Below are 27,351 nucleotides of genomic sequence, written 5' to 3'. Positions count from 1 at the left end.
TGTGGATTCTATCAAATATCAACAGATAAAAAATCAAAACCTGACGCCTTCTGCTGGAAATCTTATAATGGGCCGTGGTTGGATCTTCCATCAGGACAACGATCCAAAACAAACATCAAAATCAAAACAAAAATTTGTTGTGGAGCACAAAATGAAGCTTCTGCCATGACCGTCTCAGTCCCCTGACCTGATGAGTGGGCTGAACTGAAGAGAAGAAGCACCAACATGGATCTGGGAATCTGAAGGATCTGGAGAGATTCTGTGTGGAGGAATGGTCTCTGATCTCTTGTCAGTTATTCTCCAAACTCATCAGGCATTATAGGAGAAGACTCAGAGCTGTTATCTTGGCAAAAGGAGATTGCAAAAAGTATTTAATAAAAGGGTTTCAATAATTGTAGCCAACGTGTTTTGGAGAAAAACATTTATTTCATAATGTGATTTTCCCCCCACTTTCAATTCTTTTACTTCAATGAAAGGTTAGAATTTTGCACATTTTTTGAATGAAAGATCACAAGGATAATCGATGCAGATTTATTTTTTACAGCCCATTTTGATCATATTTACCAGGGGGTTCAATAATTGTGGAGGGCACTGTATCTGTGTGTTTGTCACTAATGTGTGAATGTGTGTGCGGTGGTTCTCTGTGTGAATGTAAATGTTAGACTCTTTCTGTTGAGTTGGTCAGTTTATAATGTTTTTTAAAAGAAGTCTCTTATGCTCATCAAGCCTACATTTATGTGCTCAAAAATACAGAAAAAAACGGTGATATTGTGAAATATTATTATAATTTAAAATAATGGTTTTCTATTTTAATATACTTTCAAATATAATTTATTTCTGTGATGCAAAGCTGAAATTTCAGCATTATTACTCCAGTCTTTTGTGTCACATGATCCTTCAGAAATAATCTAATATTCTGATTTGATACGGTTTTTATCCAAAACCATTGTTTTAAATTGTAATAATATTTCACATATGCACAGTTGCCAGTTTAATATCAATTGTAGACAATCACTTCTTTGATTTATCTAAATCTAGCTAGTTAAATATTCAATATCAGCCAACCAAGGTATTGAATGATAACCAATACATTGTGCATCCCTAAATTTCACTTGTGGTCTTATGTTTAGATCCCACATATAAAAGCATATACTACTTTGCAAAAAGCTATTTTTGATTAAAGAACATGTATTTTTGTATTTGATGAACCAATCTTTTTCATTTCATGTTGTTTCAGAGTAAATTCAGCCTTTGATGTGACCGTTTTTGTGCTGGCTTTGCGTAACGGAGGCCTTCAGATTTCCTTGAACATCCAGTAGGATAATAAAGCTCCAAAAGGTCAGCCATGATTGATGCTTTGTTTGCCTCTGTCATTTTCGATTACTGGACTCTGATGCTCTCAAATGAAATTGTCATATTCAGTGATATATACAATTTTCTGCTTGAATGACATTTGCCCTGTTTGTTTTTGAACTGTGCAAAATTTAACCATTAACAGGGCGACCTGTTCCCTGCGCTCGTATATTTCTTCCTCCTAGTCATTAGCGATTATTTGTAAGCATTATCAATGTGCTAAAACACCTTGTGGTCTAGAATTACTGTCTTCTGACAGCTTGCCATTCGAATTTTTTAAAAGATGCTTTCCGTGTCACACATGCGAAAGACGAGAAACTTGCTTGTTTGCTTTTGTGCCGATGAATCGGGGTCGGAAATGAGGCATCGGGCTGTTTTGAGTTTGTTTTGTGTGTTTAAGCATGTGCGGTATCATTCATTTGAGAGCGAGAGGAAAAAAAAACCCAAGCATGCCGCAAATGCGAAGGTATTAGTCAGTCGGTTGCTTTGCTTTATGAGAGCAACTGAGGGATATATAGCTCAGCATGACTCTATTAAAAAAGAGACCTGTGCCATTTGTGAAAATAGAGGTCATATACGCTAAGGTCGTGTGATACCAGTAAAATCAAACTTTTTTAATAACCAGCTATAGATCATTTCCCCCCCTCATGTGAATCTTAAACCGTGAGGTCAGTTTAGCAATGCATTCGAAAAGCAGCAAAACGGCTTCAATGTTATATCAGATTTGGGGTGCACGTACAGTATTATCTTTGAGATTTCTAATCTGAATGACTGAGTGATCGGGATGAAGCGTTATATTTCTCCCCAAGTTTCTTGCTAACATATATATTCTTTCTTTATGTCGCATATTACCCCTCTCTCTCTCTCTCTTTTAAAGATACGTGCAAGCGGTGGCTCTCCCTCCCGGCGCCTTGAGCTAGTATTTTTAGCCCTCATTTGTTTGAGGGGTTTTTAATCTGAGGACATTGAAAAGTTGTGCCCTCTGTGAAGTCGTCAATCATGCCAGGAAGAGAAGTGTGGGTTTGTGTGATTTGTTATCTGTTATTTCCCTCGCTGTGGAGAGAGTGTGTCTCAGTGCCATGCCTGTCCTTAAGGCCATCACTTACAGAGGACCACTGTCTGTCAAAAAGCACCCGCAACTTTAAGGGCTGCCTTTGTTGGCTCGGACAAATGAGGGTGACCTTTAACAATAAAATAGACACCCACCGAGAGGAATGAAACAGCAGTTTAAATTAAGAGCGCCAAGCGGTCATTTCAAACGCTTCCTGTTGAACCGCGCGCGGGGAGAACGGAAAAAGAGTTTGAAGTTTTGAAGTTGAACTTAATTATACAACACAATGTGGCCGGCGGCCGTCAATAATGAAATCTACCTGGTCAGATATATTGACGAATGAGAGGAATAAAACTTAATGTGTCCTGAGGCGCTCCGGAGAGCTATCAATTATGAATGCTATCGACAGGGCACATAGCAAAGAAGAAATGGAATTATTGCACTTAAAGGCCAGGATGAGTCCGTTCTTTTTTTGTCTCTCTACAATGAATTACAAAAGGCTTCAAAAATCATTTATGAATATTCTAGAAGGGCACGCGGATGAGATAAGAAGTGACTAGGAGCTTTGATTCTCTTCTCAGATTAATAGCGACTTCAAAAAGGTTGCAGAGAGTGGCGTGGAGTGATGCTTATCGATTGTGGCCGTGTTGACAATATTTTGGTGCATTTCAAAGGCACAGTCCACTGGAATCGTCGCCAATGGTGTTTAGGCCAAGCAGGGCTCACCAGATTTTTTTTTTTTTTACTAACTTTATGGATCGATATAAATTAGTATGCATACTATAAGTAAAATGCAAGCATAATATCTGACTATCTTATGCATTTTTCTTTCAGAGGTACAAATGTGTTTTCTCTAGCAGTGGCTTGAGACAACTAGTTCAATATCATCTTAAATTAGTATAATTTTTGTGAATTTTTGTATTATACATTTTATGTCCTCGCTCCAAACTAATATCAGAAAACCATCATATGTTTTTAGCCTCTGGGTAAATAAATAAACATGCATTGTAAAATATTTCGACCAATAAAAAAATAATTGCTTTTTTAAAAATAATAAATTCATACATGTTTAGGTTAAAGTTAAGTGGCATCCTCTAGTAATGAGTTCATTTGCACTTTTTATTTTTCACAGAAATTAATAATTGATGCAGAATGAATTGGGATTTAAATCAGTATAAATGACTACAATAAATGAAATTGTTACATTAAATCAAGTTAATAGACACAAAGATATTGTTATAATAACGTTTTACAGTGCAATAAAACCACACAGACATATTCAGGCAAGTGTTAACTGTGTTATGATGGTGGATTTTAACTGAAAGTTTAAACTGGGTTCTCAGGAAAAGATTATTTCTCCATAACTAGGTTGGGGCAAGTTCTCACATGTTTTTAAATCTTATAAATGTATTTACAATATTTGTTGCTTGATATGTTTTTTCTCTGTTATTTGGTTTTGTATGATAGGTTGCTTAATTGCAGGTTCTATTGTGAAAAATTACTTTTTTTTGTAGATAAGACTTCAAGGTATGTGCCAGTGCAGAATTTGGCTTTCAAAAATAAACCTAGAATGAGAAATATTCACTGAAGTATGAAAAAGTGTGACGACTAGCCCTAGTCTCACCTGATCAAATAATAATTTTAAAAACATATAGTCGTACTGCTTCAAGTCAGTTTAAACAATGTGAACTGTTTTCTATTTAAAGATTATATTTCCATGTGTGGTGTAATCCATTTATTATTTCTTTGTGTGAGTACACCTCTGTAATTAAATCCTCAGAGATGTTTACTGGTTGGCCAGCGATTAAGTTGAGCTTGAATGCTAGAACAATCTAGTGGAACAAATAAAGGGCTATTTATTGCCGTCTCTGTTTCTGCTTAACGGAGTGGAGGTAACAGCCTCACAGGTCTCTGGTATGGACCCCGGACCGCTTCTACCCGTCTACCTCTACTTCTCCTCACTTTCTCCCTTTCCTTTTTACAGATACAAGATGAATTATTGAAAGCTTTAAGGTTTCGGAAATCCTCTGAATTTCAAGCACCTTTTCCATCTTTGTCAACTTCAGAGGCCCGTACTGGAGCAAGCTCGAATCTTTGTGTAACCTAACACTTTATTCTACTGATGTATGTGTGTGGATGTGTTAGTCAACCAGTAGAGAAGTTTGAAACCGCTAGTGAAAAGTGCTTTTATTTTAATCATTTCTTTTCATGACAAATGATATTATCAGTATAACTTCAATTGAAAAATGTACATCTTTTGCTTTATTAATACAGCAGCACGGCTGCACAAGTTTGTGTAGAACCTGATGATATTGTTTTCCGGCGTTATTTTAAGGATGAACGCATCTTGTGCATCATTGGAAGCAAAAATATCTGACCTTTAGTGACTTCATGGACAATGTCACAATTTGCTTACATGATTAGTGATCTGGAAATAGTGCAGACTCTAATGTATTTCTTATTCGTTCGTTTTAAGCTTTCTGCTTCCAGGTTTAAATTAGATCTCGAATCCCAGATTTCCAATGCGGTCTCAAATTTTTGGACCCACGCTGTATGTGCAGCTGTGGCGCTGAGGTCTGAGAGAAATATAGTTTTAGTTGTGATGTGAAATGACAAATGTTCTGTTGGGATTCGGCACATTGCGCCCCAGCCAGAGAGTGAAGGTTTTAGAGGTGTGCTATGACGGCAGATTGGATGATACTACTTGGCACTGTAGAATATTTAAAGCAGAGAGCCTCAGCATGTGTGATAATGCTTTGCTCATCTGTAAGGCTCCATGCTCTCTGACTCTGCTCAGCACGTCTGCACGTGCTCAAATAATTGAAAATTCATGTATGGGGCGAGAGATATGTGCAGCACAGAGCTGAAGAAATATCATCAGTCTCTCAATCTTTTTTATTTTTTTTTCTATCGCTTTTACCCCCCCTCCCATCCCCCCACCTTGCTGCAAAGTCCTTTGTCTGCTCCGGCCTCAAGTGCACGAGTCTGGACGGATGGTAATCAGAGACGGAGTGGGTTAAAGGTTGAGTTTAATATAGCAAAATTAATTTACTTGATTCCTGGAGTCAGATTATAAATCTTACTTATGGTGAACTCCGCCCTTCTTTATCAGAGCCCGAGCTCATTTATCTATCCAATAAAACTGGCCACATGTGTAATAGTTCCCCCTCCGAATTTAATTTTCCCTGCGTGTTAATTGCGAAGAATGGTCCGAGCTGGGTCACTCAAAAAACAAATCAATAGCTCCAAAAGATATATTCAAATGTGACCCAGAAAAGCATTTTCCCATTTTGCCTATTGATTTTGTATGTTGCTTTTTCTCGTGTGAGATTATTTTGTGTAAAAAGGGTAGAGTCACGGAACGCTATATAAGGATTAATGTGGAATACTCTTTAGAAAGCATTTGTGTGATTTCATTTTCTTTTCTGCAGTTCAGAGAGGGGTCACTGTTTGTCTTAATCTTCAGCTAAATTTGTTTTAATGCATTCTTATTGTGTGCATGATCATGGGCGCTTGCCAGATAATCTCTTTTAGTGTCATGTGCAAATATCATCAGTAAAAATGTCATTCTCTGACTAGGAGAAAAACTCAGGGGAATATTCACAAAGAATGAATCGCACCCGCTTTATTGTGATGTTTATTTGCACATGCTACGTTGTTTTAGTTGCCGATTTGCTGGAGGAAAAGAGTGGTGCAAAAGACTGGTAAGTTTGTATTTATGAGTTGTGAAGTCATAATTACGACATCAGGTGTGATCACTTTGGTCAGAGCAAGATGAAGATTTACAACAAAATCTCAATGCAATTCATAACTATTTTACATTTTCACGAATTGGTGGCTAATTTGTATAAATTTGAATGGTTGGGGGCGGACAGTCATGCTTATTTTTCTAATAATTAAGGGTGTCCAAATCCTCGATTCGATTACATTTTCGATTCTAAAGTCACGGTTCGATTTGATTCTCGATTTTAAAAAAAAATTTTTTGAAGGCACAAGCTATGCCATTTTTAGACTTTTATGCAATATAATAATATCTGAACTTTGTTCGCAATGTACCACACACTACATTGTCAAATTTAAAACGTTTAACAACATAATGTAACAATAATTTACTTAAACAATATAACCTATTACCTATTATAGTCCCGGGGCTCCCTGGACTCCTCAGAGCAGTCACAGGCGAATAGCACAGCGTTTTAAATTGGGTTCCCACAGCGCTTGCAACGCAGTACGAGAGAACGTTCTCGTAAGGGAACGTACTTGGTTACTTGCGTAACCTCGGTTCCCTTAGAGATAAGGGAACGAGTACTGTGTTGCCTTGCCGTGCTATTTTGCTCATATCAGGTACTTCGCTTCAGTCGATTTAAACCTAAAGTCCTTTGGCGAGTTTTCTCTGAATTTATACACTTCAGCCGCGTCCAAATTGGCGCGCTCGAGGTTGGCAGGGCGCCAAGCGCTCCTACTCGCCATAGGTTCGTGCAGTTGCCGCAGCACAGCCAAGGGGGCAGGGTTTCATATTATTTTGATGTTTCCCCGGGCGCCGCCATTGGCTAGCGGACCCCCACCTGCTGTTAGCATCCCATTGACTCCCATTCATTTTGGCGTCACTTTGACAGCGAATAACTTTACATCTGAGGCGTTTAAAGACTCCATTTGTCCATTATTTATTTCTAAAGAAACACGAAAATGTATAAAAGGCTCCATTACCTTTTATCTTACGTTATGGCCCCGTAGCAGCAGTTTTTGTAAAAATAGGCTAACGATTGCGTCATAACCACGCGACTCTCTGTCGCACAGTAGAGAATTACCGTATGGACAGGAGGAGAAGCTCGCGCGCAATCGGGGGGACGTGGAGGCAAAGTGACAAAATAATTAATCAGAATACATAGCAAAAGTTTCTCCTGCTCCTAGCTCATGGACACCTCCTACTCACACTCTCCGTCTCTGCAGGTTTCGGAAGGGAATGATTCAGATTTCTCTTGGCACAGCTACTAGAAGACGGACGGGTTGCTCACGTCACATCTACGTCGTCAAGCTCAGTTTGAGTCTGCGCAGTACGCTCGACCCCCAGGAAGTAAGAGCTTCTAATTGACTTCACTTGTCTCCGTTGAATCCAATGGGGTCGCTGTGTCCAGTTTATATACTGTCTATGAGCACAGCCAATCAGCTCGCTCAGACGAGCTATGATGCTCTCGCTGTGCAGCTGCAATGCGTTTTAAAATAAAGGCTTCAATATTCTCGAGAAAAGGAGTTTTACCTATTACAGGCAAGCCGAGCTGACATGACATATGGGGCATCGACGATTCCATTTTTTGATTCGATAATCGAGATTGAGCATTAATTTCGATCGATTTCGATTTAAAATCGAAATCGTGACACCCTTACTAATAATCGTACGTTTGTACAATTCACATCGTACGAAGTCATACAGAATCCCCACCTCGTAACACAGTTACTTTTTCCCATGAGATCAAGTTACGATGTACCTTTTCTACCAAAAGTACAAAACATTTTTTTAATTGTTTACTACTGAACAATTAGAAATGATGGAAGCGTATCAGGTGTGTTTTTGCTTTTATGTTTTTACTCAATATATTAAGGTGGATCAATTTAGTAACGGAATCTCTATATATTTTAGCCTATAGATTAATACTATATATTTTGTACATGCGATTTTTATTGTAAATGAACATTTAATTATTTCATTCATTTCAACAAATGTACCATTAAATGTCAATGTTCCATTGTGTCAGCCATGTTTTCTCGCTAACACGGCCCCAACTCGGAAACTCTGGGTTCAAATTCGTAATTACAACTTTGTGGTGCTGTTTGTGTGTGTTCAACTCGTAAAAACAATCTTTTTGACATGACTTGAGCACATCATATGACCGCTCACACCCCTCTCTGGAATACTTGATTCTGATTGGTCAGTCGTGACAATTGGTAGTCTAATATTTCCTAATATTCACTAATATTTGCCTAGGGCAGCACTGTATGCCAGACCGCTCATGCGAACACTGGCTTTCATGTTTCTCTTGCCACACTGCAGACTCGCTCCCTCTTGTTTCATACACAACTGCCGTCATCGATTGTTGTGAATATCATTAGAGGATCTCTGTATTAATAATACTGTAATATATTTGTCTTTTTTTGGCTAGACCAGTTGTTTTGTATGTTGTAGTGGACTGTTATTTCCTTAGTGGAAGCTTTGAGATAATATAATGTACAGGAAAGATTCTAAAATTAATTTAAACTCAAATCCATGGTGAGTGGCCATGATCCATATGTGGGATCATTTACAATCAGCAGGTCGTTATCGCAAAATATTAATATTATAAGTCTTGTTTGCTCTGAAAATAAAGAAAAATACTTTACTTCGGCACATTTAATGACAGGTTACTTAAGATCAGCTGGTTTATCTTTGATTTCAACGATTTCTTGATTAGAATCTCACCTACAATACATTTGATGGATTAAAGCTACAAGCTACAGTCAGCAGTTGCCTTTTTGCGCATTTTGGTGTTAGTGGTTTTAGTGTAGCTAAAGAGCTGTGTCTAAGCCTGTATTGGTATTAAGGAGCGTGATTATCCATATGGGGAATCCCAGCATGCACTGCAAGGTGACCCACCTGTGTGCACCGGGCTTGACCACCTGGCTAAATTCTGCTGATGCATCCGGCGAGAAAAGCTTGTCCCTCGCAAAGCTCATTCGGCCATATTGATAAGAGTGAAAGAGTTCAGGATGGAAAGATTCCTTTCAAGATTCAGATTTCTCCGCTTTTGCTTGCATTGTCATCGCTAATGTTTGTCTTGAAGTAATAAAATGTGTGTTTTGTTTGCTTACCTTACAGCTAATGACGTTAACCTCACGCTCACACACATTCGGTCGGCACAGCTCTAACACACAAAAGAGAGAGGAATACTGAATACCTGAGCTACGGAGAGAATATGACTTCATGTTTCTCATAAAAAGGGAGGAGAAGAATCTTCCAGCCCAAAGCCTCTTGTGTATGTAGGATTACCATGATGGATAAGGTGATTACTGTATGGTTTGCCAGTTTCTTCCAGGCAGAGCCTGTGTGTAGACTGGAATAGGATTTCCTCATTCAAATTGTTGTCAGAAGTTCTCGCCTCTAACCCCAAACTCTGTTGAAGTTTGAAACATCTGTCAGATTCACCCTCCAAAATGAGATTTCTACCAACTCGTTAATTTCGCGTGCAAGCGTGGCCTTTCCTTCAGACCTGCGGGCCACTTAGGTAGGGCCCTGTTATTCATTCCTTTTGAGTTAATTCATCTCGCTCTCCCTTTATGTACTTTTGCTATCGATAATTTCCCTGTCTTATTAAAGCTGCAAACAGAAAGTCAGCCATCCATGTCCATGTTTAGCCTCCCCAGATAAAGGGTAGAGTCCATCTGGATGCTTGTGAATATACATGGACCTCTTCCATCTGGGCAGGCAGAGGATGGCCATGTATATTTGACTCCTTTCAATTGCAAATTGCGAGTGTATTCCTCTAGTGAGGTGTGTCACCTTGAAGAATGACTCCTGCCCCATTGGGACGGTGCCAAACAAGTCCTTCATTCAGAATGATAATCAGCCATAGCTCAAGAAATATCTCGCCCCTACCTTTAATGGTCTCCGCTGATTAGGTTTTAAAATGAAGGATCATTTTGTCCATTTATGTGGAGGCAGAATTGGATGCTCTATTCAGTAGGCAAAAGAGAGGTCAAATAAATGTGCCTTTCTGTTTTTCTTCTGCTAAAAATGACTGTAAGAATTAGAAGATTAACTGTGATGTTGTTTAAAATTACAACAGCATTCTGTTTTCAAGGTTAAATAGGGGAAAGTTATGAGAAAACATTTATTTTTTCATTTTCAGAGTACTTGTTGACCGTTAATATTGATTTACATTCATTGTAACAGCATTGTTTTTGTGTAAATCTGTATTTGCCATCGGATTGCTTTTGTGTGTGTGTATGTGTTGCAGAGCATTTCTCTAGGTGACAGATTGAAGAAGAGCACTGTGGGTTGAATGATGGGGGGAACATGACGACGGGGAGCGTTTGCTGGATTCTCATTCGCGGACAGCCGCAACTGAGAAAATGAGGGTTGCAGCAGCAGCATTGCAGCAATATGAATGATACATTACATGATTGTCTTGGACTGAACCCCGAGAAGCATGCAGACTGCAGATGCTGACTTCCTCCTGAGGTGTCATTCTCCATTTTCAATCTCTGTGTGCTCTGGCGCTGTTCGAGTCAAATATTATAGAATGGCAGCAAAGAATATTTACTAATTCTCATGCTCTGATGGAGTGGAAGTGGGGGTAGAGGTTCATATCTGTTAGATTGAGAAAAGAAATGACTGAAGAAATTAACGTTGTTATTTGTCTTGTCAAATGTGTGTTTAAAATATCTTAAAACAGTTTTAACTGGATAAAAAATAGAGAAAGGTCCCTTCACAAAGACATTATATACATTATCAACAAGGAAGCACACTAAATCTGGCAAGTTTTGCATAATTCTTTACAAATACATATAAATGCATATACAATGAAATTAAACGATACATATATATGAACAATATTTGCATAAATTAGTATTTTTTTTAATTCCACGTTACTCACGCATGTGTAATATATAATAATGGTGGCTTCATGCGAGTAATAGTTTCCTATGTGTCTCTATATGGAGTTCTGGGTTATAGAGGGGAAAAAAAATTCATCCCAGATAAACTGATCAAAAGTGAAATCAAATATCTTTATTTCAAATAAATGCTTCATCTTTCTATTCTTTAAATAATCATATGCACAGGTCCACAAAAAATATTAAGCAGCACAACTGCTTTCCACTCAGAATTATTTCTTAAGAAACCAAATCAGCAAACTGGAATGAAGGATCATGTGACACTGAGGACTGGAGGAATGAAGGAGGAACTTTGCCATCACAAGAATAAATTACATTTTAAACTGTATTAAAACAAGAAAATATTATTGCTAATATTGCATTTTTGTCATATAAGTGACTTCTCTCAAAAACATAAAAAAAATCTTACTGACCCCCTAGCTTTTGAACGATAGTGTAAGTGTGATTTGATTTGTTCATGTTGTCTACGTCAAAAAAAAAATGGTGATGGTCAGACTATCTTGCAGTTGAAACCTAATAAAGTCACCAATTAGTAACAGTTTTATTTACTTGTCAATGGCCAATATTACTTGCACTCGGTGCTTGCTTAATTTCTGTTTCCTCGTATTCACTCTTGGCTGAAAGAGATATGAAACTAGGAAACTAAAACGATATTGTCAGGAATGGAAGCAGGCCTGTGTTTGATATGCATTTCAAAGGTCTAAAAAGGCCAAAAGTGAAAACCCTTCACCCCCGTACCCTTCACCCCCACAGTTAATTATTGAGGAGATGTCGAAAGGATACATGAGTGAGGAGCATTCAAGATTTCATCACTGTAACCTTTCATTGTCGTCTTCTCCTCTTGCATCGCCTTGTCACCATGGCTAATAAAAAGCCAGACCAGGGCTCTGAAAGCCAGGGCTGTAATGAATAGGCCTGATTAGAGAGCCTAACCACCCTTAACTTTACATACATTTTCAGACAGTGTCAAACGGGTGGTGTTGATTGGAAAAAAATCAGCAAATATTCCTTGCCTTAATTTTTTTTATAGCCGCACCGTAAATGTGAAGCTTTTTGGAAAAACCTTTTATCTCAGACGTCGCCTTTTGATGTTTTATCCGAGATTTCTTTTAGGGCGGCAAATACACACAATTAAACATAATTGTAAGGAACGTGCATTAGCAAAAAATGAACCTGAACGTCCTATCGCTCTGAGTGACTATAAGGGTGAATGTATGTTTGAAAATGTGAATACCGGTCTTGCTTTAGCTTGATACAGCAATTGGTACAGCAACACCAGTACAGCATGCAGAAGTCAGCCTGGAAGCGGAGGAATTTCAATTCTTGCTGATATAGAAGTATATTGTATTACTTAGAGTTTTTTTCCCCCCTCAGTATTCTGTATGTGGATGTGGTCAGGTTAGGAATATGTAATATGCAATATTTTAACTGAATTCTGAGGGGAAAAAGTAAAAAAAATTCAGTGAAAAGTCAAAATTGCGAGATGTAAATTCAAAATTCTGTGGAAAAACAAGTGTATTCCGAGGTGTAAACTCTGAAAAGTCCGAATTGTGAGATGTCACAATTGCATTTTTTTTTATTATATTCTATTCCGTGGCGGAAAAAGCTTCCATATGCTGAATATGAAATCTTCCCAATAAATAAACAATAGAAAATAGAAGCATTTTTTCAGCCCCTTTTTTTGTCATTTAAAAGACTCGCAAATATGCTGGTTCACAAGAAGGATTTTGTTGTTGTTGTAACCCGCATCCATCTCTTCCCCCATTTTTTTGTGTGTGTGATTGAAACCAATCCACCTCTCTTCAGCCCCCAAGCCCACCACATCATGCTAAAAAGAATGACTGCCACAGACTGATGACTTTCAATATGCCTCCGTCTCCTGCACTACTGAGTGGGGGCAGGGAGGGTCAGCGGTAATTCATAACTGCTTTAAAATTGTGTGGAGCACTGGCAGCAGCTGTCAGGGTGGCTGTGCAGAGGGTCTGAGTATGTAAATGTGAAGATAGGGAGTTCTCCTCCACAGGCCTCCTTCATCCCGCATCAATCAGGGCTCCTGAATGCATCAGGGGTATTTTCATTATACCCTGTTATTTACTACATCAGGACAAATTACCCTGGCAGACCGGGCTGCCTTTTTCTGGGCAGCCTGATGCGGCCAACTGGGCCTCGGCGCTGGAATCTTATTGCAAACATTACGGGATAAATCTCGCGATTGAGCACATCAATCTCACTGCGGAGTGGACAGCGGCGGCCAGCGCGGCTGAGATTGTTGTCCACGACTTTTCTGCATTTTTTTTTAAAATATCGGAGCTTGTTCTCTCTCTTTTGGCCTCTTGTGCGTTTCCTCAGCTTCCATTTCTACACCCTTTTTCTTTTCCAGAGGACATTTCCCATCCCAGTCTAGCAGTCTAATTGGGATATAAAATAGATCTCATCCCTGGTGTAGTGACAAGGGATTTTACATGTGAGGAGTTATGAGACTCAATCCAGACCTCCGTCCTGCCTTAACCAGTGCTAGTTTCTATGCTAATGTTCCTTCCATCACGATAGATTAAGCAAACACAAACATGAAATAAGGGCGGCTTTGAAAGTGGATGGCTTTCTCCTTCATTTGTAAGGTGTATATGGTGAGATCAAGTGCACCTGCTCTTTTTTTCAGTAAGGGCTCATTCGTTCATCTTTCTTAAACCCCTTCGCCTTTAATAAGAAGCTCAGTCACTGACCTGTCATACTCTCAAAGACAACTGCCTATCTCCATCTTCATCTGAGTCTAATCCAGCCCCCAGTTTGGTGCAGATAATACAATATTTGTAATTAAACGTGACTGCGTCTGCTATCATGTCACTTATTTTTAATGGACAGTTTTCATCGTTACTGTTATAGGGATGCTCAATTTCAGTGGTTGTGTTAGAAGATTAGTTTGTTTAGGATTTGCAAATAAGCCCCTTTAGGTCTGAAATCTCAAAAAATCTTATGATTAATAAAATGTTAACTTCATTAAATTTCTTTTGCCTTACTGTTGCTATTTATTTAATGGATTTTTGATTGATTGATTTTTTTACAATGTGCTTTTGCTGGGTAACTGCTGTATTGGATAAGGCATGTTTCTGAAAGGTCTGTGCCTGCTTAAAGGAGGAGGTTAAAGCTTCAATAATATGCATTACCATTCTAAAGTCTAGGGTCAGTAAGATTTTTTATTTCTTTGGAAAGATGTCTCTTATGCTCACCAAGGCTGCATTTATTTAATCAAAAATACAGTAAAAACTGTAATATTGTGAAATATTGGTACAATTTAACATAATTGTTTTCTATTTTAATATATTTTAAAATGTCATTCATTTGTGAGTTGGCAAAGCTGAATTTTCAACATCCATTACGCCAGTCTTCAGTGTCACATGGTCCTTCAGAAATCATGCTGATTTGTTGCTCAAGTAACATTTCTTATTATCATCAGTTTAAAACCTTTTACTGCTTAATATTTTTTGTGTAAACTGTGATACTTTTTTTCTGGATTCTTTGATGAAAGAATACAAAGTTCAAAAGAAGCCCGGTAGGCCTATATATTTGAAAAATAAACTTTTTAATAAAATTATTAACGTCTTGTCACTTTTAATCAATTTAATGTGTCCAAAAAAAAAAATATATATATATATATATATATACATTTGAACTTTAGGTTGAGGAACATATCATTTGGAAAAAGGTTATTCTTGTTGTTATTACATTTACATTGTGCTATCAAAAGAACACAAGTGCTTAACAGATTTGCTGACTACATGTGGTTTTAAATGGTAATTATTTTATTTTTACTCATCTTTAGTGATGTACTAGTGCTGGTTTGTGGTGGACTACTGGTCTTGGAGGTCATGTTTCCATTCCTCACACTCATATGCTGGTTCCTTCAATAATTCACATGGTGAGTAGAAGCACTGAATAAACATAAGATATAAAGTATATACTGCAGTGGATTTTCTGAGAGGCGCTCTGATAAGTGAGATGAGTCTGATAATGAGACTCTTCAGCTCTGGGAACCTTTGGGAATATCAGATGTTATCAATCGATCAAATCAATATTCAGTAATATTAAATGTTTTTTGAGGTATACAGATTTATTTTTGAGTAATACAGCTTACAGCTGAATGTAAGTGCGTGATGTTTTAAAAAAAGAAAGTAAAATGGGTCTAAAACAAAGCAACACTGGACCCCATTTACTTTCATTGTATGGACAGAAAACACTGTGACATTTCTCAGAATATCTTCTTTTCTGTTCCACAAGAAGTAAGTCAGTCAGTTTGTAACAACATGATGGTGAGCATATGGTGTCAGAATATTCATTTTCAGATGAACTTTCACTTTAAAATGAAAAGTGAAAAATCTGCCAGTGCAGTAAGACAAAATGCACTTATATTTAGATCACACATCACCTTCCTCATAGCGTGCACAAATTTGTATCATGAGATATCTTTTTTTATATTCCTGCTGTGATTAGTGTTCAAACATCTGGCACTAATTGGCACTAAATTATATCCCCAGTATGAAATGAAGGGCAGAGATCACAGAGTCCGCGAAGCAGGTGTCTGAGCGATGAGCAGATATCACCGTCTCCACCAGCCAAGAAAGGAGAGGGGGGAGAACTCACTAAGACCCTCTCGGGGAAGGGGAAGGGGAAGGGGAAGGGGGGTGTCTAACGTGACATAATGAACACTGAAGATATGAGGAATACAGATGGTTGGAAAAATCAATACCAAATGCATTGGATTTACCACGGCACAGCGCTCTGTCATTAAACGTAAAGATTTGCTTTGCTTTGCTGTATGAACAGTATTATTGTGTCCAGAATATTTCACAAAGTCCAAGCCAAGTGCATGTTTTTCTCCAGAATTATAGCTCATAATTACTCTCATTTTAAAGACCAAACCACACCAAGCATGTTAATAACTATATTAGCGTCCACACCAACAGACGATAGCGGTCTGTTTATTCTAACTGCGTGCTACAGTTTTGTCATCTCATCTGCCACTTTAAATGCTCAAGCGTTTTAATGTCAGGTGGATTCTGATTGGCTGTTAATGTTTTAATCATTCATCAGCTGGAAAAAAATTGTATTATTCCAATAATATAATTCCTTTTGTGCCATTGATGTTGTAGTTGTGTTGTGGCCTTCCCTATTCTTATAGAATTAGAATGATTTCTTCAGTGACTTTACAGTTATCGTTATATTTGTGGTGTGGACTTTATCTTTATAGTTATCATCCTTGGTATGAATGTTTTTATTTTACGTATTTTCTCCAAGTGTTTTATTGGTTTCCTCTTAGGGCTACCCTAATTCTGACAAACGCAAGCAAAGTGTGTGTGAAATAACGCAAGAGTCTTCATCCCTCATGTCGGTTTGATTAAATCTGCCAGGTTTTGATGAATTGGGCCAAATTCATTAGCGTTGGGTGTGTGCAGCCCTGGGTCAGGGCCAGCTATCGCAACCAAGCGGGTGGAAGAGGCTCGGAGAAAGAGTTCAGAGGTCGTCAGGAAAAACTTTGCTACTTCTTAACTTAATAAATCCTGACAACCTAATCATGGGCCCGCCTTTGTGGGGTTAGCCTCCACAGATGGTGGAGCCGTTTAAAGAGATCTGGAGGGCCGAAGGATGAGAAGGGAAGGTGCGATTGGTGCGTCTGGAGAGATCTCCAGGAAGAAAGAGGCCAGCGGGGAGCGCCTTAACAGGAGGGAGGGAAGGGTGACACTGGCGGTGACCACGGGGGAGTCTAAAGCACTTCCATCTCTTGCCATCTCCTGCAGCTTCTGATGGGAGAATATGATAAGGCCCCCGCCAGGATAATAGGCCCCGGCAAATGTCGGGGCCTGTGAAGAACACGAGGCCGGATCAAGTAGCTGAAGCTAACTTCAGGGAGAGAGCTGAAAGCCAGGAGCCGGGGCTCGCGGCTTGGCCGTGTAGGGGGCTCAGCGAAAGGGCGGGTGTGTGTATGTGACAAAGGCCATGGATGAAGGGGAGAGCCACCTACAAAGCCCAGGCTGTCTGGCAGGATTTGGGTGCCGTGTTGCTGGTAGAGATGATGCTCCCCTCTGATATCCTCGGGGAGATTATAGCAGGAGAGAGAAGATAAAAGAAATCTATAAACATGCAACTCCTCTTCTCAGCACCCGCACAAGCTTCTGCAGAGGACGTCTTGGAAGTATCTTCGGTATGACAGCTCGTGTCTCTTTTTCGCTCCACCTTTCCGTCTTTCCACTGGCGGATCTTAATAATGGCCGCTCTGTGACACGGGTCCATGGCCTCTTCCGTTAGTGGCTCATTTGTTTCCCTCCTCCTTTGATGGCTCCGTTAAAATATCTTGTGGGAGTCTCGTTCCGTTTATAAGGTCTATTGATTCAACTCTTGCCACGATCTATTATGCTTTTGTCTTGCCTTAAGTGTCTCATCTGTACTATTCATGAACGCTCCACTATATATCAAACCCACGTTTGCTTTAGGACATAATAGATATGCTTCCATGTATTTATTTATTTTCAATCTGTAATTTATGTTCTCACAAGTCGGATCTGAAGAGATTAGAAAGTGCCACGGTGTAAAAGACTCCACAAAGCAGCTCGTGGCCTGACCAGACTATTGAAGTTTCCCGCAGGGTCTTGACCAAAAGAAAGGATTTATGAGTGGTTTCTAAACACGTCTTGAATGTTACATTTTACTGAAGGCAACACATCACCAAAATATGTGTACACGCCACCGTTAATGATCAGGCCTCTTAATGTATTGAAGGAAAATTCCATGTTTCCCAAAAACTCCTCCAATGCACAGCCATGTATCATTTCAGTGCTATTCTCGAGGTGTCTGTGCAAAGACGATTTTTGAAAATGATAGTGCCGATTGAGAATTCCTTTATTTAATTTACAGTCCTATGGACCTGTAACCACCACTGTGCTGCAGTTTATTTGGAATGTAAGTTGAGGTCAAAGCCAGTGGAAAACAACTTGATGGGTTATTGAGACTATTAATGTCTAAAGCAAATAGCTCTCTTGTACCGCCCCATAATATGCAAACCAAAATGGTTGTTTAAAGTAAGCTAACGACATCCCTTTCTGTATTTTAATTATTGATAATTAAATGGAAATAAGCTGACATTTTTGTTTGTTATAGTGCATGCTTGATAAGAGACTCCATTATTAGTTGCCTTGGCGCTTCCATTGGCTCCAGGATGTTGTTGGTTCTGGGACAGGATTGGAGTATGGATGACCTCGCTCAAAGCGCTTTTGAAGGCAAGGCTGAAGTTTTGAAGGAAAAGCTGAAGTCAGGTATGATCAAGGTATTGATTGCCTTGAAGAATCACCTCAGTCAAAATTATTAATGAACTAGCAACCAAAATCATTAATGAGGACAAAATACTGTGGAATAAACAGCATACTACTTCCCTCAGGCATTATTAATTGATCATGGGGTAGAAGCTGAGAGAAAATGAAGTGTTTGCATAGGGAAGAAAGAATGATTGTTTTAAAATGTGTGTGTATATATATGCAGTTTGAAATTGTGTCAGTACAGTACTGAAGACTGACTGCTGAAAAACTAGCTTTGCCATCACAGGAATACATTCCAAACAAATTTTAATACTATTTCACAATATTACTATTTTTATTGTGCTGATCAAATAAATAAGCATAAGAGACAATAAGAAATCTTAACAATTCTAAACTTTTGAACGGTCATTGATAAATATGAACAAGAGTCAGTGATTAAAGATGGAATAACAACAGAGTTTCCATTTTCATCGTAAAAGTCTGTTACAGTGGGTGTTAAGGGAGTCTATATATCTATAGAAATCTTATATATCTGTAAAGTGACCCTCTGGTTCTCCAGCATGAGCTCCATGCTGAGATCACGGCCTTTAAGGTGCCTGTGCACTGTCAATCCAGCCTTCATTAGCCCTCTCTCAGAGCCTTGCCTCCTCTCTCTCTCTCCCTCATCTTTGATCTCTTCATGCTCGCTCACTTCTGCATCTGATGGATGGAATTAGAGATAGAGAGATTCTGGCCATTCCGCATGGACCTTGACACAATAGAGCCAAATGATGAGAGCGAGAAAGATAGAGTAAGAACGAACAAGAGCGAGTGAGATCACGGAGTGCCTTAATCTGACTCTTTCCCTATATTGCGTACCAGCGTTGGCCTTAAGCTCCATGGCACACTGTAGAAATGCTTTAGACTCCCTATAGATGAGGCAAAAGGAGAGCAGGTCTTTAGGTCACAGACTTAAAACAGTTCTGGTCATAACCCTCTCTATGTAAGGATTTTCATGTATTAATCAGGTTTTTTTTTGCCAATGTGAACATCTTGTAACGAAAACAACACCTTCCCCGACTTCCTAGGTTGTCTTTGAAAGCCTGTAGACTGTTTTTTATGTGATTTTTAGGGTTGTACACCTTTTTTTTTTTACAACATTTTTATTGCTAAAGTAAGCGGGTCAAACTTTCTTCTCCTGCATCCTATTCTTCTTCAAAACAGAATGGCAGAACCGCAGAAAGGCGGGTATTTTTTTCACTGCACACTCTACTGTACAGGCATGAATTTGCATTTCTTTGTCTAAAGCTAATTCATTTCACTTTTAGTGTGAAAAGACCTTTATATTTGCCAAAAATAGAACTTTTTATTTATTTATTATTAAACCAAACAAGCAAGCTCAGGTGAGAAAAAGTAATGTAACACATTACTTTTCATAAAAAGTAACTAAGCAACACAATTAGTTACTTTTTTTTGGGGGGATATTTGTCTTCAATAACATGTCTTCCTACAGACTGTGGTGAAAAAAAGTCCGAAATACACATTTAGGTCTTTATTTTACTACACTTTGTCTGTTTGCATCAGTAGATTTCGCATAAATTCAACAAAAGTTGTCGTTGCAAATCATCCCGCCGATCCGCGATCTCTGTCTGCTCTCTGTCATCACAGGCACCGCTAGAAAGCTCTCTCTTCACTGTACAATGCTGTCAGATCCAAATATGGTCATTTCCTTTTTATCAGCAACCAATCGTGAAAGTAAAAGGGCTGAATGCGCAATCTCATTGGCTGATGATAAATCTTTAAAAGCATGTTTTCTCAAAATGACTGTTCTCTCATACTCCAAGTCCGAAATCTCCACTCCAGTAGCACTGATATACACCAAACTTTCCAGTCTTGTACCTAGTTATATTATGAAGACATTTACAGAGGGATTTGTAAATATATTATTCCTAGCCTGATTTATATAACATTTTATTCCAAAAAACATGGCGAAAATAATTTTTTTAAGGCTATTGACAGTATATTCTGATTTACAGGATAACAAAAGTAGATATCCATAAATCCCTCTGTAATTTTTTTTCCCATCTAATATGTGAACACAATGAAAAAATAATTTTTAACCTGGCTTTATCCAATACTCAGATTTCGTTTTTTTAAATATATACAAATTAGCGCATTTTTAATTAGATATTGCCTAATTTGCATATTTAAACATTAAATTACAGAAAACTTGTAATAAATTTTTTTCTCATCTTAATGTAGGTAATCAACTGGGAAAGTTTCATGGTGATATCTGCTAGTTAAATTTTTTTACCCTATTCACCTGTAGTGTCTCGCCTTATTTGGAAATGATGCACCGTACAAAATATTCTGGTTTCAAGTGATATTTACCTTATTTTTTATGTTTTCTTTTCCCGTGTCCATGGTAAACTAGTACATTAACTTTTGAGAGAAAAAATAAAATAAAAACATTATTAGGGGGAAATTGTTTGTGATGGAAATTATAACACAATTTTAGTAATTTGTGTAAAACATTTCTTAATAATCTCAATTATTATGTTTAAAAATATGATAATGTAAGCAAAGTGTGCTTCAGTTTTTCTTCTCAATATTTAGTGTGTAAAAGAAATTAAGAGTTTTTAGTAAAAGTAGATGTTGAAATTGTTTTTAATTGCACTGTTTGTTCACATTTGCACATTTAAAACTGATGATACTTTTATGATGGATTTTCTTATTCTAATATTGCTGGGACATGGTAAAAAGTAGCAAAAATAAATGATCCCATGACTGTTTTGATTTGATCTTCATAGAACAAAACGTAAAAAAAATTTTTTTTTTTTATCTGTTTGTGAGACATAAAAGAGCTCATAGTTGAAGAAACACATGTAAGTGAATAGAAGTTGGGGCGTTAGACCTACTTCCTCTTGTCCTTTTATTTAGTTACAAAAGAGAAAATCATTCAGTATTTGTACGCAGTGGAACTGCAGTATTACTGAAAAAGAGAGCTGAAAATAAAGCGAGACCGTGTGATGCTTTATTTTATGACCTTTCCCCATCTTGCCTGTGACTGGCATGACCCTGTCATAGGCTTCATAATGCTTGCGATTGTATACATAGGAACGCCATAACATTACCATGGCCACTTTGCTTTCGCGTTAATATGGCACTCGGCCGTTTTTCTTGGTTACGCTACCGGGCGCTCACAGTAATCAAAATGATTCAACAAATAAATTTGCCAATCAAAACAGACGGGCAGAGAAGCACTCTGCCTTATTTTAATGCATATCAATTTGATGGCTAGAAATGGTCGCTGCATATAGCAGCGAGAATGGAGATGTTTATGCCGAATCTGCTATTTTCATCTGTGTGATTTTGTCCTTGTGGTGCCAGTAATGGTTTGTGTGTGTGTGTGTGTGTGTGTGTGCGTGTGTGTGTGCGTTCCCACAGGGGTACATTCTGGTGTCGACCCTTCGCACTGAATCACACCTACATCTGAGACTTAAACGCGCTCAAAACTCGACTTTTCACCGCTCTGCCAACGCCGACTCCAGCTTTGGCCCGTTCGCGGTATGATTTGCAGAGTTAATTTCATTCTTCTTTTAAGATATAACATATAAACTACATGACAAATATCCAGACATCACGTATCGAAGCAGCTGGGAAAGCAAAGCATCTCGGTATTTTGGTTAATATCCTCAGGAGATTGTTGAGATATTCCCCGATAAGGCAAATAACCGTGGATCAACTTTTGCCTGCCTGGCACAGTTTTTAAACGTAGCGTGCTGCATAAATATTTCACTGATTTGTTTATTTATTTACTCGAGCCGTTTTATTAGAAGGAATTTTTCTTGGAAATGCCACAGCTAATTTCCTGGCGTGGGGCGCGAGATCGAGAGGCCCAGGCAGAGTTATGGCGTACACAGTGCATTTGTGTGATGTGAGCCAACACATTAAACTCACAGGAGAAAACGGGCTCAGACAGAGAAGGAGAGGGAGAGAGCGCTAATATAGCTATGTATATCTGCAGAGGAAATACCTTTTTTCCTCTTTCATTTGCCTTGCTCACCTGCAGCTGTTTTCAGCATGACACAGGCAGTGCATCTAAGGAAGAGATATGCGGAGCATTAAACATACAAATCAGCAGCAGACTCCGTAGCCTGAACCCGTCATCGCCTCCATATCTGATGCAAAATTAAAGCAGATATTTATACTGAAACCAACATTTCAGCATTAGTTTTCACTATTTTCCCTGAGCCCTTCTCTCTCTCTGTGTGTGTGTGTGTGTGTGTGTGTGTATGTTGAATACATATTCATTTCGCTTTTCTTATGTCAAGAAAAAACACCTTCAGCGATGTCAAACACACAGTGATCACAGGCTTTCCGTTTTGTTTTGTTTTCATTCTTTTTTTCTTCTCCCGTGAAAAGATCCTTCACATTTTTTTTCAACAAATGTAATGTCATCTTTCTACAAAACACAGCACGCCCGTTTTTGAATCTGTCATATATCTTAAAAGTGCGCTCGTATTTTACGGCTTGCTCACTTTTGTTTTTTAAAACAGAAGTCAATAGGTAACGTTCGAGGGGGAGCGTGTTTGTCAATTTGCCGTCATTCTTATTATTTGGTTTTGTGTTTGATCTTGAAATAGATGTGTCTTCACGAATTTGCCTGCAGTTCCTTACAGTGCAGCAAAGCATTGTCTCACCAGAACACTGAAATGAAAGGTGCAAACTCAGCTTATGTAATTCATTCCTTCTCTTTTTGTTTCCAAATACAAAAGAATGATTGGTAATGATGTGGCTAACTGGTGTGAGGTGGAGAATTGTTGGGGCGAAGTTAACTTAAAGTAGCAACATAACCAACTTTTCCAATAGCGTGACACATATTTTAAAATATTTTTTCTAATAGTAGGGAACACTGTTGTTTTTATATCACATTATGTCATGTAAACAGTTTTATAGTTGAGCAAACTGAGGTGTTAATCACAATTTCTAATTTAGTTCGGACAGTTTAAAAGAATCTGTTCAAAAAGTTATTTCAGTCATGATCAATGATCAGTCCTTGCATAGTTGTGCTTCTAACTCCATCCATCCATCCATCCATCCATCCATCCATCCATCCATCCATCCATCCATCCATCCATCCATCCATCCATCCATCCATCCATCCATCCATCCATCCATCCATCCATCCATCCATCCATCCATCCATCCATCCATCCATCCATCCATCCATCCATCCATCCATCCATCCATCCATCCATCCATCCATCCATCCACCCATCCATCCATCCATCCAATCCATCCATCCTCATTTAATCTACTTTATTTATTTATGAATAAATGAAATAGAACGATTGCTTTAGGTTTGAAAACGTTCTGGAAATGTTAGTTTATGGTTTTAAAAAAAGAAATCCTAAAAAAAGAAATTGTTTCTTGTACGTTAGGAATTAGTTCATTAAAAATAACCAAATCTAACTCCAACTCCAAAGTTCAACCAAATATGAACTTTGTACTAACATTAGGGGAACATTCTTTGTTTACTGAGCAGATGCATAAATTACATTATTGTTTTGTGCAATTCTGTTATGTTTGAATGCATATCACCATCTTAAATAGCTTAAATGTAATTAGATATTTTTGTTGAAAGCTATAGGTGTAGCTTGACTGTAATTTAACTACACTGGTTAAATTATATATATATATATATATATATATATATATATATATATATATATATATATATATATATTTTTTTTTTTATGTTTTATTTAAGTGTTACTTGCCATTTATTTGTAATTATTATTTGTGAAACTTACTAGCAATTTTGGAGTAAAATGCTTTCTACACCATACTTTAAATAATGAGTACCAAAGTGTTTTTCCCAACAGCACATCAACATTTAATCATAAGCAAACTGAAATTGGTGCAATCTACAGAATGCACAGTCAGCAGGCTGCCATCAATAATTGTCACAAAAGATATGCACAACTTGGACATTTGTCACTTTTTTATTGGATGGATATTGTGAAGATGAGACAGGAAATGACTGTGGAGAGAGAAGAAATGGGAATAGGATAAATGCCAGAATCTGTGAAAACCTGTCTTCTAGTGAGCATCATGGCTCAACATGAATGGAACTATCGCTAACCGAGGTCATGGCTCTGACATTACTAAATGACCCATATGGACAACTTTTACAAGACTTTTTTTGACCTTTTTAGAGCCTGGCGAGACAAAATCTGTCATTTGTCAACAGGTGGATGGAAAAAGCCTAGCATTTTTTCCCGAAAGTGTATCATCAAAACCATACCGAGAAAAACTGAAAAGTAAACAAACAACCAAAGCAATGAGCTTTGCATTTGCACTGTTTATTTCATGTAAAATGAAGAACAGGCAAAATTATTTAATTTTGCTGCCTTTTTTTCTTTAGTCAAGTATTTTGTATTCGTAGTGTGCTTTTCACAATCCATTTTGTTTCTTTAGCTTTGCTGTTGGTCTGTTCATCGGATGTGTACGTATGACACGTATTTCGTACATTTACAGGCAAAGCTTACCACAAAACATCCCAAATGTTTTGTAAAAAATAAAAAATAAATTTAACATGTTCCATGGGTCTTTAGCTAAATGTATCTTTTTTTTTTATCATTTTAAATTATTTAAATAATTTAAACTTTGGCCATCCATGGCATTTACAATACTGTTCAAAGGTTTGGGGTCTTTTTAATAAAGGAAATTTATACTTTTATTCAGCAGAGATTCATTAAATTGCTCAAAAGTGACAGTAGAGACTTCACAATTCTATTTCAAAGAAATGCTGTTCTTTTGAACTTTCTATTCATCAAAAATGCATCACTGTTTCCACACAAAATATTGCACAGCACAACTGTTTTCAATAGTGGCATTATGAAGAAATAAGATGGGGGTTTTTTTGAGCAGCAAATAAGCATATTAGAATGATTTTTGAAGGATCATGTGACACTGAAGACTGGTGAAATGGCTGCTGAAAATTTAGCTTTATTAAGACAGGATTAAGTTATATAGATAATTTAATATATATTAAAATGGAAAACGTTATTTAAATTATAACAAATTACTGTTTTTACTGTATTTTTGAGTGTTCTTTAAAAAAATTAATAATAGGAAATCCCTGATGAATCTATGATTATATACTTTTGTGCCTGGATAAATTCGTTTGGACAGATGTTATTAGCATACAAATATGCTCTCAGACTAAAGCAACTGTAAATAACTGGCCCTTTTTAAATATGTGGTCATGTGACAAAATTTAGTTTGCTAGGAGATGAGACAACTTACCACATTCTCCCTTATATGCGTTTTTCCTCCTGCTCTACTACATACGTTTTACAGGTGTTCACAGATGCTCTCTCGCTCTCTTTAGTGGCATGATTCTGCTTTTTTGTCCTTGCTTCTCCCAGTGCAGCTCTGGATTTTCGTTAAACCCCTGTGGCCTGAGGGTCAGATGCTGGGTTGTCTGGAAGGAGAGAAAGAGGGAGAGTAGAGAAAGGGGGAGAGAGAGAAGTAGTTTTTTGGAAAGAATACTCCACTACCAAAAGATCATCCATGAGGGAGTATATGCTCCACATCAACCAGCCAGGCCAACATGGAAACTCTAAGCCAGGGCTTCCCCATGTGTGATCCTTACTTGTAATTGCCCCTTCTCGTGAATAGAGTTCATAAAGTCACAAAAAAATTGTTTACTCGCCCTCATGTTCTTTCTTCTGTGAAACACAATAGGAGATGTTAGGGAGAATATCAGAGCTGCTGCTTTCCATCATTCCATTGCATATTTCAACTTGCATTTTTTCAGCAAATACTGACTTAAATATTAGTCTGTACACCACACTAAGGTATTTTATTCCTTTGAACCGTTAGAATGGACTACTTTTATATTGAAAGCACTTATATGCAGTATATTCTGTATATGTGACTAATATTTAAAGGGTTAGTTCACCCAAAAATGGAAATGATCCCATCATTTACTCCCCCTCAAGCCATAGGTGTATATGACTTTATTCTTCCAGCCAAACACAATCAAGAGTTATATTGAAAAATATCCTGGCTCTTCCCAGCTTTATAATGGGATTGAATGGTACCTTTGAATTTGAAGCCCCAAAAAAGTGTATCCATCATAAAAGTAATCCATACGGCTCTAGGGGGTTAATTAAGACTTTCTGAAGCGAAGCGATGTGTTTTTGTAAGATAAATGTCCATATTTTTAACTTTATAAACTATAATCACTGGCTTCCGGTAACGGCCGTATGTGAGTCGAGTTCCTGACGCATGACGTATTGCCGAAAGCGGAAGCACAGAGGATAGAGCAAAACAAAACACCTGTCACGAATTAGAAGTCTAAAATGAGAAAAGTCGGAAGATTTCGAGAGAAGAGAAGCTTGAGTTTGTTGCCCAGTCCTATTTATTTGTGCCGCAAGAGCCAACTACTCTTGAAGAAAGAAGAAAGTCATACACGGATAAGAGTAAATTATGGGATAATTTTCATTTTTGGGTGAACTAACCCAACTAATATAAGATTTGTATGGACGACTTCTATGGGTCTTTAAAAAAAATCATTAAAGCTCATGTAGTCCCTTCACTGTATGGAAAAGAAAACCGCTTATTTTGTGTTCAGTGAAAGAATAAAAATGTCATTAAAATGCCATAAGGGTTTATAAATGATTTCAGAGGTAGTAGCACCTTGTTTGGATCTGGTTTGGACTTCACCACCAACTGTTGTGATTTCAGCAGTTCTCCTACCATTCCCTGCCTGGCCATTTTTAAAACGAACACAGCCTGATCTCGGTATAAATTTCACCCCCCAAAAAGAGAGAGAAAAAAAAGCCAATCCTTGGCCAAAGGATGATATCGTATTCATGCACGGCGGGGTGCAGCTCCAATCATTAATCTCCGTCCAACATGTGAGAAATCCTAGAGATGAATAACCGGGCAGAGAGCACGGCGTGACCTCTGCATTAGAACAATGGACCCTCATGTGCTTTCCAG

The 27,351-nt window shown here is 37.9% G+C and overlaps 2 long non-coding RNA genes across 2 annotated transcripts in view; one reads left to right on the top strand and one right to left on the bottom strand.

The window, feature by feature from the left end:
- The window catches only part of LOC309509781, a 667,378-nt gene that overhangs the window by 103,116 nt on the left and 536,911 nt on the right, over window positions 1–27,351 (bottom strand). The gene's annotated exons all lie outside the window — the stretch shown is intronic.
- LOC309509778 lies at window positions 1,002–15,702 on the top strand. Its single transcript, XR_014210060.1, has 5 exons — window positions 1,002–1,338; window positions 9,255–9,438; window positions 10,393–10,616; window positions 14,871–14,966; window positions 15,583–15,702. It is a non-coding gene; the product is annotated as an uncharacterized lncRNA (long non-coding RNA).

Source organism: Leuciscus leuciscus, assembly GCF_965113295.1.
Source record: "Leuciscus leuciscus genome assembly, chromosome: 11".
In the NCBI taxonomy this organism is placed as follows: domain Eukaryota; kingdom Metazoa; phylum Chordata; class Actinopteri; order Cypriniformes; family Leuciscidae; genus Leuciscus; species Leuciscus leuciscus.
Note: the sequence above shows the minus strand (reverse complement) of the source record. Positions and strands in the feature narration are given on the sequence as shown.